General features: G+C 40.2%; 1 protein-coding gene across 1 annotated transcript in view; it reads left to right on the forward strand.

Annotated features, from left to right (window-relative positions):
- The window catches only part of LOC126297759 (glutaryl-CoA dehydrogenase, mitochondrial-like), a 133283-nt gene extending 122719 nt beyond the window's left edge, over positions 1–10564 (forward strand). Inside the window, exon 10 of the mRNA XM_049988933.1 lies at positions 10483–10564. The gene's annotated coding sequence lies outside the window, so the exon portion shown is untranslated. The remainder of the gene's footprint in view (positions 1–10482) is intronic.
- Positions 10565–13877: the final 3313 nt, after the last annotated feature.

Here is a 13877-nt window from a genome sequence, read left to right on the forward strand (position 1 = left end):
TCTGGCAGTGGCTGGTGGGCATGGGAAGAAACCTCCTGCTCCCTGGGCAGGAGTTGGCTGTGCTGCAGGGGATGTACACGAGTGGCCAGTGGTGTCACGCCTCTATAAGTCTGTGGAGAGATGTAGTGTGCAAAACTGCTGTCCTGCAGTGGCCTCGACTCTCTGTTGACAATCCCATGTGGTGTCCTCATGTGGCACAGCTGCATCATCTTGGTTGGGCTGCGAGACTAAGAATAATTCTATTAAAAAAATGACTAGTGCTTGTGGCTGGCAGCAAGACGTGTATGCACCACTACCAGCAACAGATGGCATGTATATTCAAGTTTGTGCCAGTTTAAGGTTTTCAGCATTCCTGTGAGTCAAACAAACCTGTGACTATTCATACTACTTTTACTTGTTTACATTCATTATACATGTCAGTACTAATTGTTATGGGCCCCATACACTTGAAATGGAATGCAGAAGGGTTTTTAAGCAGTTTCCTGTGTAGATTGCCTGCATTATCCTGCTATGTTACCAATGAACCATAGTCTGCTATCTACTTTACCCACAGCTGAGCCTATTTGATCATTCTATTTGATATCCCCTTAAATTGTCACACCCAACTATTTTTCTCCATTTTATGAAGTTCACAATTTTACATTTCTGAACATTTAAAGTAAGTTGCTAGTATTTGCACCAGTTTGAAATCTAGTATGGACATTTTTGCATTTTTTTTAGACAGTGTTTTGTTATACAAATGAAAACTTTATTCCTTATGTGCTCATAAATTCTTATTACTGGTCTGCTGCGACCTACATTCTTCTACAGTTGAGTGATGTTCTTCACCTTTGGCAGGTAACAGGCTTTGTTCTTTAGCTGAAGAGTATAGCCAATAATAGACAATGTTTCCATTTGAAAAATATTTTGAGGCTGTGGGCCAATGTACAAACAAAATTACTTCACTACAGATAACTGTGTGATCTAAAAAATGTCTGAGGTTGCTGTTAATACTATCTGCTGGTTAATTGATAGACAATATGAACAGCAAGGGCCCCAACACACATCCCACTGGCACACCTGAAGATATTTTTATTTCTGTCAATGACCCACTATCCCCAGGATAACATGGTGTATTCAACCCAATAAGGAGTCCTCCGTCCTGTCACAAATTTTATTTAATCTCCCATATGATCTTACTTTTTGTTAATAAACATTGACATTGTACTGACTCAGATGTATTTTAGAAATCAAGAAATGCTGCAACCAGCTGGTTACCTCTCTCCATAGTTTTCAGGATGTCATATGAGAAAAGTATGACTTGTATTTGCATGACAAATCTTTTGGTATCCATGTAGATTGGTATAGGAGAGGTCATTCTGTTATGTTTGATTTCAGAATATGTTCCAAGATTCTACAACAGATGAATGCCAAAAGATATTGGATGGTAATTCTGTGGATCAGATCTATTACCCTTCTTGCAAACAGTTGTGACTTGAAGTTTCTTCTGACTCCAGGACACAGTTTTTGTTTGTGGGATCTCCAGCAAATTAGGTTAAAATGGGAGATCACTTGGATGCAAATTCTGAATACAATCTGACAAGGATTCTTTTGGGCCCTGTAGCCTTTTTTAAAATTTTTGTGATTTCAGCTGCTCCTCAATGTCTCTGACAGTAATATGTATATCAGTCGTTCTTGCAGTGGTACATGAATTAAACTTAGGCTGTACTTCCCAATCTCCATTCCTAAATGTACATTTGAAAACATAGTTCAGCATTTTTGCTTTTGATTTTCTACCCTCAGTTTTGTTTCCTGTGTCACCAGTAGTGTCTGGACAGTAGCTTTGTTGCCACTGTCAACAAGTATACAAGACTAGAATTTCTTTGGTTCTGTAAGAGATATTTCAATAAGGTCCTGCTACATCACTCATGAAAGAGTCACCTAATCTAAGAAACCTTTGTTTGCACTCCAGGCACAGTCAGCCTCCTTGGTAACGGCCTCTGATATGTAGTGCACCCCAGGCTCATTTAGGAGGACCATACACTTCTCAGTCCTGTGGCAAAAGTCCAGGAAGTTTCAGCCTAGCTTGTCATAGAAACTTCAAAGTCTCTGGTTCAAGCCTTCTACTTGGCTCAGAATGAGATAACTATGATCAGTTCTGGGGACAATACTGCATATTGTGAGTTTAATTAGAACTCTGTCAGGCTGATCTTCTGCAACTTTTCTACCAGTCACTAGAATGATCAAGAATGTCCTCAGAGCCCAGGTGACATATTGTTTGTTCCATCGTGTGCCACAATATACAAATGGTGTCATCCTGTTCTCTCAGTGACTTCCAGTAAACCCTCTTTGGCATGTTAAATGAGGTTCTTAGGCATACACTCTGAGTGCAGAAGGTGATGCGTCACAGCCCATGCTGCCATTTCCCTGAGGGTAGCATTATTCACCATATGTTTAAACTGCCAATGATTACTGGAGCCCTACCCTTAGTTACTTAATTAGTGGCATGTTCCACAGAGAATATGAACAATTCTTTTATCAAATTGATGTGGATGACTCAGTTTCCAGGATATGTATATGTGACTAGTGTTGACAGTAATGACTGTTTTGTTTTTTAGTCCTACTGCCCCAACAGTTACCATTCCAGTGGGAGACAGCACCTTAAACCTGTTGGTAAAAGTGATAAGTGTAGAACTTTGAAGTTTTTTCCAGTCCTGGCCTTCCTCTGGACCAACCACTGACTCACCACTCAGAGTCTAGTTGTTGACATCGTGTATTTCCTGGAGAAGGAACAGTACGCTTGGGAGAGGATAGTAATTCACGCTCCTTTGACAGAAGTCTACCCAACCATCCATTCACACCGGCTTTACAGTGCTTGATAGCAGTCTGGACAATTTCCAATTACTTGCAAACACCAAGTAGTTAATCCAGTGCCTGAGAGCAGCATTCACAGTGGGGCTGCATGTGGCTGGTGCAATGTTTATCTGAACAACAAACAGTAATTTAATTGGCTACATAAAATATCTACTCACCAAGCAGTGGCAGAACACACACATAAAAGAATGTTGTAATTAGGCAATCTTTCAGAGTCAGTGGCTCCTTCTTCAGGCAGAAGGCTTGAAGGGGAAGGAAGAGGGGTGAATGAAAAGGACTGGAGAGGTCTAGGAAAAGGAATAGACTTGGGGAAAGTCACCCAGAACCGCGGGTTGGGAGAGACTTACCACACGGGACGAGAAGGCTAGACTGATTATTGAGGAATGCATCGGATGAGATTTGAAAACCTGAGAGCACACAGAGTAATATGCAAGACAGGTTACTGCTTAACCGTCTTGCATGAGTTAATAAGAGTGAAAATCTAAGTGCATTGTATGTAGCAGAGGTGGGAGGGGGTAGTGAAAAATAGATGTGACAATGAAAGATGCCGAAAACTGTGAAGAGATGCTGAGGTGGAAGAAGTTAACATAAATTAAGGCCAGGTGGGTGGTGAGAACCAAGGACATGTTGTAGTGCTAGTTCTCACCTGCGGAGGTCTCAGAAATTAGTGTCTGAGGAAGAATCCAGTTGGCATGTTTGGTGAAACAGGCACCGAAGTCATGATAGTCATGTTGTAGAGCATGCATGTTGCATGCTGCCAGTATACACCCTCTGCTTTTGTCCATTCATCCTAATTGATAATTTGGTGGTCGTCAAGCTGATGTAAAAGGTCGAACAGTGTTTCCATAAGAGCTGGTGCATGACGTGTTGTTTCACAGGTGGCTCTCCCTTTGATAGTATATCTTTTGCCAGTTACAGGGCTGCTATAGGTGGTGGTAGGGGGGTGCATATGGCAAGTCTTGCAGTGAGGACAATCACAGGGCTAGGAGCCATAGGGTAGGGAGATGGGTGCAGACGGAGCACAGGACCCGACAAGAATATTGTGGAGATGGGGGGGAGGGGGGGCGATCAAAAGCTGTTCTAGATGTGGTGGGAAAAATTTCAGACAGAATGGATCTCATTTCAGGGCATGATTTTAGGAAATCATTGACCTGTCGAAGTAGCTGATTTATACATTCCAGTCCAGGACAATACTGAGTCACCAGTGATGTATTCTGAAGCTTTTTTTTTTTTTTTTTTTTTTTTTTTTTTTTTTTTTTTTTTTTTTTTTTTTTTGAGGGATCAGCAGTACCAGGATTGGATTTCTGCTTTTGAACTAGGCTGGTGAAGTAATTACGTGCAGTGAAGGCTGAGGTGAGACTGGTGGTGTATTGCTGTAAAGAGTCTGCATCTGAACAAATACGTTTGCCTTGACATGTCCAATGTTCCCTCCCATACAGCTTTGGCATTTGAGACAAACATATTTGTTCAGATGCAAACTCTTTGAGCAATACACCAAGAATTTCACCTCAGCCTTCACTGCACATAATTAACCCACCAGCCAAGTTCAAAAGCAGATTTCCTGGGCCATCCTATCCAATCCTGGTATTTCTGATCACTGTAAAAACAGCTTTGAAGCACACCACTGGTGACTCATTATTATCCTGGTCTTTAATGTGTAATCAGCTACTTCAACAGGGCCATGACTTCCTAAAAACATACTATGAAATTAGATTCATTCTGTCTGAAATTGTACCCATCACATCTAGAACAGCTTTTTATTGCCCTCCCAATCTCTGCAATATTCGTGTCGGGTCCTGTGCTCCGTCTGCACCTATCTCCCTACCCTATGGCTCCTAGCCCTGTGACTGTCCTCACTGCAAGACTTGCCATATGCACCCCCCTACCACCACCTATAGCAGCCCTGTAACTGGCAAAAGATATACTGTCAAAGGGAGAGCCACCTGTGAAATGACATGTCTTGTACCAGCTGGTACGTAAACACCGTTTGGCTTTTTATATCTGCATGACAACCACCAGATTATCAACTAGGATGAATGGGCATAGGCAGAGGGTGTATATTGGCAGCATGCAATATCCGGTTGCCGAGCATGCTCTACAACATGATAACCATGGCCTCGGAGCCTGTTTCACCGCACGTGCCATCTGTACTCTTTCCCCAGACACCAGTTTCTCAGAACTCTGCAAGTGGGAACTAGCACTGCAACATGTCTTTGGATCTTGCGAACCATCTGGTCTTAATATATGTTAACTTCTTCCATCCTAGCATTTCTTCACAGTAACTACTCTTCTCTTCACTCCACTTTAGTTTTCTATATCTTTCAATGTCTTACCTATCTATTTTTCACTGCCCCCTCCCACCTCTGTTACATACAATGTACTTATCTTTTTGCTCTTATTAACTTGTGCATGATGTGTAAGCAGTAATCTCTGTCTTGCATATTACCCTGTGTTCCATCTGTAAGCTCTCAGGTTTTCAAATATCATCTCATGCAGTCCCCAACAATCAGTCTTTCCTTCTCATCATGTGCGGTAAATCTCCCATGATCTGCAGTTCTGGGTGACTTTCCCAAAATCTACCCCTTTTCCTAGACCTCTCCAGTCCTTTTCCTTCACCCCTCTTTCTTCCCCTTCAATCCTTCTGCCTGAAGAGGGAGCCACTGGCTCTAAAAGCTTGCTCAATTACAGTTTTCTTTTATGTGTGTGTTCTGCCACCACTTGGTGAGTAGATTTTTTATTTACCCAATTAAATTTGAATTATTTTTTTCAGAAAATGATTGTTTTTGTTTAACAATAAACAAGTAACTTTAAAGTAATCTTGGATTTTTTAGTTTTGTGATTTCTTACCCTACAAGGCCTTCAAGTTCCTTTTTTTAAGATATGAAGTTTCAACACCAAAGATAGTGGCTTTTGTTAAATTTCAGTGAAAACATCTTCATTAACAGATTCACGTGGGGAAATGATTTTCCAAAAATATATTGCTGCTAAAGTTAGCAGAGTACAGAACTATAGCTCACAACCATTGATTTATTGTGAAATATATTACACAAAGCACTCAAAGCTTCCAAAAATTCTCAAAAATGTATAATTTAGCACACATGTACCATTTGAAATCAGGAGGCAGTTGTTGTCTAAATGATGGGTTCTGCTGCCAAAATGTTGTTTACAATTGACATTGTAGTACAGATCTTTTGCAGCACTCACAGATGTTTGAAGATACGCAATATATTATGCTACACACAAGCCTTAATACAAACAATAAAATATTTATAGAATTCTGAATCAGTTTTACCTGATACATGACGTGGTATCCCACCATGGAAAAACTGAAAGTTAGTTTACATATTTAAACAAACCTGTGCAATGTTTGGGTCTTTTTACTTAGCTGAATTTGTCACATCTTCTACATTAGCATGCCACAGATGAATACTGTAACATCAATTTATGTCATTTATAAGAGTGAAAATTGTGGAATACCAACAAACCACGTTTTCCATTTAGGGCAGCTAACAACAGAATGATTAATGTTTCATATTGTCTGCTCAGATAATCTGAAATCTGTTTTTTGTCACATTTATTAATGAGAAATATCTATCTGCCTTTCTTAACATATCTAATGACACTCATGCTGGTGATGCTATAACTGCTATATCAGCTTTGATTCTGTGCTTTATGTTAACTAAATTAAAATGTTAAGACCAATTTGTAACTAGATTTAAGACATTTTCCCCTCATAAGTCACTTCCCTTACTAATTGTCCGAGGTAAATTTTAGATAAGGATTCATAACAATATCACACAAATCCCTGTTGTTATTGCTTGCCATAATCATTATAGAGGTTTCCAGCCTATAGTTAGTAAGTTGAAATCTTCCCATACCATAACATAATAAGGTAACTCACAGTTTACGAATTTCCATTATTGTTCATACTGTACTTGAACAGTAGCTGAGAGGGTGTGGTGCCATGTTTCTCAGTGATAACGATGATGAAAAACTTTGGAAATGCATACTGTTAGAGTGACCTGCAATAAACTTAGCTTCATCAGGCCAACACACAACAAATGGAAAATAATATGGACATAAATGTCATGCATGGGACCGATCACTTCGCTGTTTGACCCCTCCCCCAAATCAATCAACCAATGAAACAAATGTCATGCAGGCAGATGAGATACACTTTTCAAGTAATTGAAATGTGTATACATATAGCTGGATTGATTAATTGTGGAAATATCTTTGTATTAGCAATGAAAAAGGTGTGGTGCACATTCACAGAATGTTTCATTATTGGTTCCTTTTCCTATATGGAACAGTAAATTTTAAACAGTTGTTTTTTCTGCAAGTGAGTATTTACTGTGGTTTTAACAAACACCATTATTCTCTCTGCACAAGAGAGGTAAGTATCCATAGTATAACAGTCACCTAGAGTGCAGCACATTCAGTGACTGCAGCTCCTGCCCCAACAATTGCTGCAATAAAAGTGTCTTTGAGTAACATTGTGGATATGCTACAACCTTGTCTCACTCCTTTCCAATGTCTCACTCCTTTCTCAACCACTGCTTCCCTTTCATGCACTTGGTGTATTATAACTGAGATATGTGTACAAGTTCCATATAATCCTTCACTCCCTTTAGTTTATTCGTGTCACCTTCAGAATTTCAAAGAGTGTGTTCCAGTCAACGTTGTCAAAAGCCTTCTCTGAACTTACACAAGCTGTAAACATGGGTTTCCCTTTCCTCAACCTATCTACAAGACCTAAGATAGGTTGTTGGGTTTTCTAAAACCCAAACCTATCTTCTCCGAGGTCAGCTTCTACCAGTTTTTCCATTCTTATGTAAATAGTTCATGTTAGTATTTTGCAACCATGACTTATTAAGCTGATAGTTCAGTGATATTCACACCTGTCTGAACCTAATTTCTGTGGAATTAGATTTATTATTTGAAGTCTGAGGGTATTTTACCTGTCTCATACATCTTGCAAACCAGATGGAAGAGCTTTGTAATGGCTGGTTCTCCCAATGCTATCAGTAGTTATGACAGGATGTTGTCAACTCCTTAGGTCTTTTGGTGCTCTGTCAAATTCTTCTGACAGTGTCATATCTTCCATCTCATCTTCATCCACATCTTCTTTGATATCTATAACATTGCCCTCAAGTACATCTCTTGTGTACAGACCCTCTATATATTCCTTCTACCTTTCTGTTCTTTGCTTGGTACTGGATTGCTATCTGAGCTCTTGATAGCCATACAGCTAGTTTTCTTTTCTCCAAAGGCCTCTTTAATTTTTCTGTAGGTGGTACCTATCTTCCCCCTAGTTATACATGCTTCTATAGACTTAAGTTTTTCCTCTATCATTCTGCTTAGCCATTTTGCACTTTCTGTGAATTGCATGTTTTAGACATTTGTAGTCTTTTTTGGCACTTCATTTGTTGGATTTTTATATTTTCTTCTTTCATGAGTTAAATTTAGTATCTCCTGTGATGTCCAAGGATTTCTACCAGGCCTGGTCTTTTTACCTATTAGATCCTCTGCTGCCTTCACTATTTCATCTCTCAAGCTGTCCATTTGTCTTCTACCGTGTTCATTTCCCTCGTTCTTGCAACATATTCTTCTGTTTTACCCACAGTTCATGACCAATAAGTTACAGTCAGAGTCCACAGCTGCTCTGCAAGTGTCTTACAGTTTAAAATCTGGTTCCAAAAATGTCTGTCTTACTGTTATGTAATCATCTGAAACTTCCCATTATCTCAGGTTTCTTCCATGATTGTTGATTCTTGAGCCACGTATTGGTGATGATTAAAATATGCTCTGAGCAAAATTTTAGCACACAGGTTCTTTTTTTGTTCCTTTCCCCCGGTCCATATTCTCCAACTATTTTCCCTTCTCTTCCTCTTCCTACTGCTGAATTCCAGTCACCCGTCACAATTAAATTTTTCTCTCCCATAAGTGTGTGAATAATTTCTTCTGTCTCATCATACATTGTTTCACCCTCCTCATTATTGGCAGAGCTAGTTCGCATATAAACTTGTACTATTGTTGTGGGTGTTGGCTTTATGCCTATCCTGTGTATAATAATGTGTTCACTGTGCTGCGCATAGTAGCTTACCCACATTGCTATGAGGGTCGCCAAGAAAGTAACACACCACTTTTTTTTCTCAGCCAAAAACAATGCTACAAATGAAGAACATTCCATATGTATTATCTGAAGTCTCCTGAGAGAGAGAGAGAGAGAGAGAGAGAGAGAGAGAGAGAGAGAGAGAGAGAGAGAGCGCGTGCCAAGTTTCTGTCACTTCTGACAGATAGTGTAGCTGCAGGATAGTTTCAAAATCGCATCTGTAGGAGATGTATGTTACAGCAACATGCCATCATTGAATTTCTCACTGCAGAGAAAGAAACTGTGGTGAATATTCACAAATGCTTGTGCACTGTCTATGGAGCATCTGCTGTCAACAAAAGTACAGTTAGTTGCTGGGCATGGAGGGTGAGGTCATCAGAAGGCGATTTGGTGGAGCTCCATTATTTGCAGCAGTGTCTGTCACACCTGTCACACCTGACGCACCTAGCCTAGCCCCCTTGGACTTCCACTTGTTTGGGCCTTTAAAGAATGCCATTCGTGAAGACATTTTACTGATGAGGAGGTGATTCACACAGTGAAGCACTGGCTCCACCACCAGGACGGGGATTGGTACTGACAGGACATACATGCCCTTGTTTCTCGCTTGAGGAAGGCCATAGGATGGGATGGAGATTATGTGGAAAAATAGGGTATGTAGATGAAACACCAATCTTTCATGTGTGTAATTCTTGTTATCTTCAATAAAGAATTGTTGAAGAAAAAAAATGTGGTGCACTACTTTCTGGGAAACCCTCGAATTTTGTTATTCATTATTAGACCTACACCTGCATTATCCCTGTCTGATTTTTTATTGATAACAGTGTACTCACCTGACCAGAAGTTCTCTTTATCCTGCTACCGAACATCACTAATCCCCATCCCATCTAACTTCAACCTAACCATTCCTTTTTTTTTAAAATTTTATAATCTACCTACCCAGTTGAGGGATCTAACACTGCATGCTCCAATCTGTAGAAGGCCAGTTTTGTTTTTCCTGATGGTGACATTCTCCTGAGTAGTCCCCACCTGGAGATCTGATTGGGAAATTGTTTTATCTCCAGAATATTTTACCCAAGAGGATCCCATCATCATTTAACTATATGGTAGAGTTGCACGTCCTTGGGAGAAGTAATGGCTATAGTTTCCCCCTTGCTTTCAGCTATTCACAGTACCAGCACAGCAAGGCCATATTGTCTGACATTATTGTAACAGATCAGTCAATCATGCATACTGTTTCCCCTGCAACTACTGAAGAGGCTGCTGCCCCTCTTCTGGAACCACATTGTTCTGGCCTCTCCACAGTATTAATAATAAAATATTGTTTCTTATATGGCAGTTACATTGTCTGGAAGAAAGTTTATTATTTGATAGTCATATTTCTGTTAGAGACACAAGTAGGAGGATCAAACTCAATGCAATATCTAATATTTTGAACAAAATTTATTAGTGTCAGTGTAATGCATATAAATGTAAGCAGTTTGGAAACACTCTTGATAAATACTCTTTTATTTTAGGTTGTACCGAAAGTGCCAATTTGTGTGATGAATGGTGAAAGTTTGTGATAGTCCTCCAACATGGAAAAAACTCCAGTGAGAATCCATACTGTCTCAAAATCAGTGTACAGGTATGCAATATACATGGAGCGTAATATCAGAAGATGCAACACAGACATTTGTGCACAAGTTTTGGAATAATGAGTGTCCTATAGCGTTACGTAATGAACATCTAGTCTGTAACTATGAATCTAATACTGAAGACTGCAGATTATGATATTTTCTGTACTCCAAAGTTGCTGCGGTATTGTATGAACTAAAAATGCTTTCATAATGCATTTGTTAATAAATAATTTTTATTTTTACTCAATAAAGTGCAATACCAAAAACATCGTATTAAAAATTTTATTCTATATTATTATATGACTATGTTGAAATGAAAGTCTGAATATTGTCAAAAAGATGCCGCGTTTCTGCCAGAGAGCTGGGACCTAGTTTTGTTTTATATTTATTAACATGACACACACACAGTTAATTACATCAATAAGAAAGGAAAAGTCACCAGTAGTTACTTTGTGATTGGTGTAAGAGGTAACAGTCAAAATGCTCACACATGCATGTTGACAATATGGTAATATTGCAATAGTTGCCTGAAAGATATAAAGAGGAGAAAAGGAGTGATTTCTAAATATTTACCTCAGTATTATATGCAATAATAGTGTATGCCTGTTTTGCTTTCTAGAGGAACAGTCACAGAGAAAAACTGTTCTGGTGAAATGACTACAATACTAAGAGACTTATATTAACATTGAAAGATCACAGGTTCACGTAAGTGTGAGATAAGCCTTTGCAAATGTGAAGTGCTGGTAACCAGTATAACAGCCAGAATGTTGCATGCAAACATGCATGCATTGTGTTGTACAGGTGCCGGATGTCAGCTTGTGGGGTGGAGTTCCACGCCTGTTGCACTTATTTGGTCAATACAGGGATGGTTAATGCTGTTTGTGGATGATGCGGTAAATGATGGTTAATGCTGTTTGTGGATGCTGCTGGAGTTCTCATCCGATCATGTCCTATGAGTGCTCAATTGGAGACAGATCTGGTCATCAAGCAGGCCAAGGCAACATTTTGACACTCTGTAGAACATGTTGTGTAATGACAAGGTATGTAGTTGAGTGTTATCCTGTCAGAAAACACCCCCTGCAACGCTGTTCATGAATGACAGCACAACAGGTCAAATCACCAGATTGATAAACAAATTTGCAGTCAGGATGCATAATATAACAATGAGAGTGTTCCTGCTGTCATACAAAATTGCACCCCAGACCCTAACTTCAGGTGTAGATCCAGTATGTCTAGCATGCAGACAGGTTGGCTGCAGACCCTCAACTGACCTCATTCTAACCAACACATGGCCATCACTGGCACCAAGGCAGAATCAGACCTCCACCATGCCCTCCAATGACCTCTTGCTTAATGGAACTGAAGTAAAAAATGACAGTGATTGGGGTCAGTGGAATGCACGCTACAGGGCATCTGGCGTGAAGCTGTCCTTGAAGTAAACAATACGTAACAGTTTGTTGTGTCACTGTGCTGCCAACCGCTGCTCAAATTGCTGCTGTAGATGCGGTATGATGTGCGAAACATGTTCCCTCTTGGTAGGGTGACGTGACCGTCTAGAACCCGGTCTTCATGCGACCTTACATTCTTGTGAGCACCACTACCAACAGTCATGGAAAGTGGCTACATTCCTGCCAAGTATTTCTGCAATACTGCAGAAAGAACATCCAGCTTCTCCTAGCTGTATTACAACTCATGGAGTTTCTGTCACCTTCTACATCTACATCTACATCCACATCCATACTCCGCAAGCCACCTGACGGTGTGTGGCGGAGGGTACCTTGAGTACCTCTATCGGTTCTCCCTTCTATTACAGTCTCATATTGTCCGTGGAATGAAGGATTGTCAGTATGCTTCTGTGTGGGCTCTAATCTCTCTGATTTTATCCTCATGGTCTCTTCGCGAGATATACGTTGGAGGGAGCAATATACTGCTTGACTCTTCGCTGAAGGTATGTTCTCGAAACTTTAACAAAAGCCCATACCGAGCTACTGAGCGTAGTTTCTGCAGAGTCTCCACTGGAGTTTACCTATCATCTCCGTAACGTTTTCGCAATTACTAAATGATCCTGTAACGAAGCGCGCTGCTCTCTGTTGGATCTTCTCTATCTTTTCTATCAACCCTATCTGGTACGGATCCCACACTGCTGAGCACTATTCGAGCAGTGGGCAAACAAGTGTACTGTAATCTACTTCCTTTGTTTTCAGATTGCATTTAGTTACAATTCTTCCAATGAATCTCAGTCTGGCATCTGCTTTACCAACGATCAACTTTATGTGATCATTCCATTTTAAATCATTCCAGATGATTTATGGAATTGACTGCTTCCAGTTGCTGACCTGCTATTTTGTAGCTAAATGATAAGGGATCTATCTTTCTTTGTATTCGCAGCACATTACACTTGTCTACATTGAGATTCAATTGCCTTTCCCTGCACCATGTGTCAATTCGCTGCAGATCCTCCTGCATTTCAGTACAATTTCCATTGTTACAACCTCTTGATATACCACAGCATCATCCGCAAACAGCCTCAGTGAACTTCCGATGTCATCAACAAGGTCATTTATGTGTATTGTGAATAGCAACGGTCCTACGACACTCTCCTGCGGCACACCTGAAATCACTCTTACTTCGGAAGACTTCTCTCCATTGAGAACGACATGCTGCGTTCTGTTATCTAGCAACTCTTCAATCCAATTACACAATTGGTCTGATAGTCTATATGCTTTTACTTTGTTCATTAAACGACTGTGGGGAACTGTATTGAACGCCTTGCGGAAGTCAAGAAACACGGCATCTACCTGTGAACCCGCGTCTATGGCCCTCTGAGTCTCGTGGGCAAATAGTGAGAGCTGGGTTTCAGAGGACCATCTTTTTTGAAACCCATGCTGATTCCTACAGAGTAGATTTCTAGTCTCCAGAAAAGTCATTATACTCGAACACAATACTTGTTCCAAAATTCTACAACTGATTGACGTTAGAGATAAAGGTCTATAGTTCTCCACATCTGTTTGTCATCCCTTCTTGAAAACGGGGACGACCTGTGCCCTTTTCAAATCCTTTGGAACACTACGCTCTTCTGTAGACCTACGGTACACCGCTGCAAGAAGGGGGGCTAGTTCCTTCACGTACTCTGTGTAAAATTGAACTGGTATTCCATCAGGTCCAGCGGACTTTCCTCTTTTGAGCGATTTTAATTGTTTCTCTATCCCTCTGTCGTCTATTTAGATATCTACCATTTTGTCATCTGTGCGACAATCTAGAGAAGGAACTTAAAGGCAATCTCGACCAACATC

This window comes from Schistocerca gregaria, chromosome X, assembly GCF_023897955.1.
Source record: "Schistocerca gregaria isolate iqSchGreg1 chromosome X, iqSchGreg1.2, whole genome shotgun sequence".
Lineage (NCBI taxonomy): Eukaryota > Metazoa > Arthropoda > Insecta > Orthoptera > Acrididae > Schistocerca > Schistocerca gregaria.